Consider the following 3,705-nt stretch of genomic DNA (forward strand, 5'->3'; position numbering starts at 1 on the left):
GTAGAAAGAACAAAATGCTCCTTAATTCTGTGAGAGGATACCATAAAAATGGGACCCTGATGTTCAGTACCTCCCTTTCTGTCCAAGGACCAGCAGGCTTTAGTTGTCTGAGGCACCGTTCTGCTTCTGAGCTGTTTCCTTTGAACCCTCATGAGGAATTAGCTGCTCTCTAAAACCACGGTGTGTTTTCTCGGCACCTTGGCAGAGAAAGCAGCAACAGCAGGTAGCACATCCCCTAACTTGCCCTATCTTTGCTGAGCTTTTGGTTTTCAGAGCTGTGGATACCAAGCTGCATGTCTAGACTGAAAAATACAACCTTTTGGATGCTCACAAGTTAAAACTGTAGTTCACTAACCTAGCTGAATTTGGTGTTCCTTTTGAGCAGCTTTAACAATAGCCACCACTAGCAGGGTTGAACAGCTTTGTGTGAAAAATGCTGCTATCAGCCCAATATGGCCCAATATGTGGTAGCAGAGTCAAAAACCTTGGGCCAGTGTAACAAAAGGAGGTTGCTTTCCCTGCATGCCAACTTAGTGATGATTTCTGATGCTCTGGGAGCAGGAAGGGCTGCACCTCTTCACCATCCAGTTACCCACCATTCTACAGGCTCTTGCTACGTAGAAGTTACCATCTCTTAGCTGAAATGTAGTAACAGATTGTGTGCAAGCTCCCAGCTTTATGCAAATGCAAAATAAAATGGGTTAAGCCTCCTATATGGTTTTTGCTAAAGTCCTGCTAACTGGATTGCTTAGAATTCAAGTTTTTCCAGGCTTATTCAGGTTCTGCTTCCAAGATTCCCATTAGCTATCTGATATCTGTAGCCATATGTATACACACACACAGACACACATATGCATGCTAGGAGGAATGCTAATACCTCTACTGATGTTTGAAATCTTTTTGGATAAGATATATTACAAATAAGGTAGGGAGTAGTATCTTGCAGGAGTTCTTGTTGGACCTGATTTTAATCTACACTTTTTTATACTGACTCTAAATTCACCAAGTTTACATCTTTTATTTAGTTTACTACTATGAATGGTGGATTGAAATGTCACCCAAAATGAGTGTGACCTTTTAAAATGTCAATCTGAGTTGATATGAAAAAAGCTCCTTTGTGCCAGGGATACTTCTCTGCAAATGAATCTACTGCTCAGCCTTGTAATGGGAAATATTTACCACAGATAACTGTCTCTGCTTGAGCCTTTCTAACACCTGAGAACTGGATCAGAGCTTCTCTCTGTAAAACAGAAAGAAGGGGCTCCTCCGCTAACCACAAAGCAAGAGCCTTGCTATTAGTGTGATTTGTTTGTTCTTTGCTTGTTTTCCCTCTGTATGTGTCTCTCTGAGGCTGCTTTTGTGCAGAGCTGGAGCTTTGTGTCTCTCCTGAGAAGACAAGTTGATTGTTTTTATAGTCAAATATTTTTACAGGCAATATAAATAACAAATCTAAAGAAGAGAGAAAGTTGGCAAAATTAAAATCCCCATTCAGTAGCACTCATTTAAAAAGACAAAAAAACATTTGAGTAGCACCTTTGTCTTTGCCCCATTGCTTTTACAGTGCTGCTCCTCTTCTGTAGCTATAGTGATCAYAAACAAGGAGATTTATCTTCCACTGGCCGATAAAAAGGGACAGCAGTTCTGAGGAGGTGAGGAAATAGGTGTGGGTAATCAGGCTGCTGGGTAAATTATTCAAAAGAGTGTGGAAAAATGAGAAAATGCATCCTAACAGAGAAAGGTTAGGGCTTCTCCTAAAGGAGGTTTAAGCAGGTGAGGCTGGAATACAGATAAGCTGTTGAGGGGTGGCTTGTGTTTGGTATTTGCAGAAGAAACAAGTTAAGTGTACRGCATTGATTTCTCAGTCCTTTTGAGATTTTGGCCTACAGCAGTGCTCTTGTCCTGTTCCTCCCAATATTCCTAACTTCATTCCTAGCTCCTTAAACACACTTTCACCCTGAAACATGAAGCGTTTAAAAAAGCACGCGTGTGAGATGGAGATAGTGAACTTCTGGCATGGCTGAGCTGAACTCTGATGAAGGTACTGGAGAGCTGAGGTCGCTTTCTTTTCCTGCAACCAGACAGGTAGTTGGCATGATACAAATATCACCCCCTTTCTCCTGCATGTCTCACAGGAGATGTTTGACCAGGGCTCAGAGCAATAACTGGGGTGACTTGTAGAACAGCACACTCAGTGAAGCCTCCAATGGAGCAGCTTGGAGTGGTGCAGTGGTGAGACACAAAGCAGACAACAAAGATAAGCGAAACAGTGGTAGTTATGTCTGGACATCCAGGTTGACCTCAGGAATGAAGACAGATTTATATTAATCCTCTTGATTTGTATTACTTTACTTTTTTCTTATGTTCTTAGTCTGATCTGCTTGAAGGTATATTTGGCTTACTGAATGTCAGGAGWCAACGCAAACACCATCCACTTCAGCCACAGTGCTCCGAAGGCAAAGAGACAGAAGACTCTCCCTTTGTTATCTGACAGATTGCTGAGATATGCAAGCACCTAGATGGATCCTCAGGCTAAACTGGAAACCTGTGAAAAATCAATGGCTTGTATAAAAATGCTTGCAGGGAGCAGAGGAAACAGAAAGCAGACAAGGAAATGAACTTTCAAAATACTATGCTGCTGGCATTGCACAGGCAGTACGGTTTCAACTTGGTAGAAAAAGTGAAACAAAAAAAACCTGAATACAGACGTATCTAGAAAGTCATCTGCATCATCCCTCTTGTGCCCTAACATACTGCAAGAGCAAATACTTCATACAGCCAGAAGATGTGATAGCCTCATTGGGTTTTTTTTGAACTCACTATGGTGTTTTCTGAGAAGGTACTTCTTTAACAGTATGTCCTGAATTTTGTTGGATTATTTACTGTCTTGCTCCACAAGCAGTTCTCAGTACTTGACTGTGCTACACAGCACCAAGTGGTCCTAATCCACCTCGCCTCCACACTAAAGCTGTAGCAGGGCTGTAAGGCAGCCTTCTCCAGAAGTCCACTCCTGAAGGACGTGTCAAGGGGGAGAGACAAGATGGGAAGAAGATACAGCTGTGCAAAGAGGGAAAGCAACTTTCTTTCCGTTGGTGGCAAAGATGGGCCGAGTATTAGTCTCCTGCCCACTAGGTTTTCACCCCCCAGGGAATGAGTTTCTGAGTACACTTCAGGGAAGCAGAGTCCGCAACGCTGTGTTGGGTGTCCCTAGCACAGGCCAGGGGCTGCCATGTGTCTCACGTGAGGGTCACACAGCTGGGCGTCCTAGCTGCCTGGCTGTACAAGAGCACACTTGCCCATAGCCGAGACTCCAGTGCCCGCCGTGGCCCAGCAGGAGCAGGCAGAGGGATGCGGAGGGACAAGGGCGGTGATGCAAGATGGTGTCCACCTTGCTCTTGGCCTTGGCAGCCACCAGGCCCCATGGCTGAGCCTGAGGGCCCCCACGGGGATGGCCTGCCCCGAGGGGCCCTGCACTCTCCTGCCCCATGGGGACGGGATCAGGTCTCCTGAGAGGGAGACGATTTCAAGCTGCCAGCCCAGCTCAGGGGGCAGCACCCTGCTCTGGGTGTCCCCTTCTCTGGTGGCTTCGGGTGGAGGGCGACAGTGCCCTGCCCCGCCCCCGCCGCGCTGCACTGCGCCTGCACGCAGCTCCCCTCGACCCCCCCCGCCCGCGGGCTGCCGCCTGCGCGCACTGCGCCTGCGCGCCCG

Source organism: Apteryx rowi, unplaced genomic scaffold (genome assembly GCF_003343035.1).
Source record: "Apteryx rowi isolate R43461 unplaced genomic scaffold, aptRow1 scaffold_7, whole genome shotgun sequence".
NCBI classification, from domain to species: domain Eukaryota; kingdom Metazoa; phylum Chordata; class Aves; order Apterygiformes; family Apterygidae; genus Apteryx; species Apteryx rowi.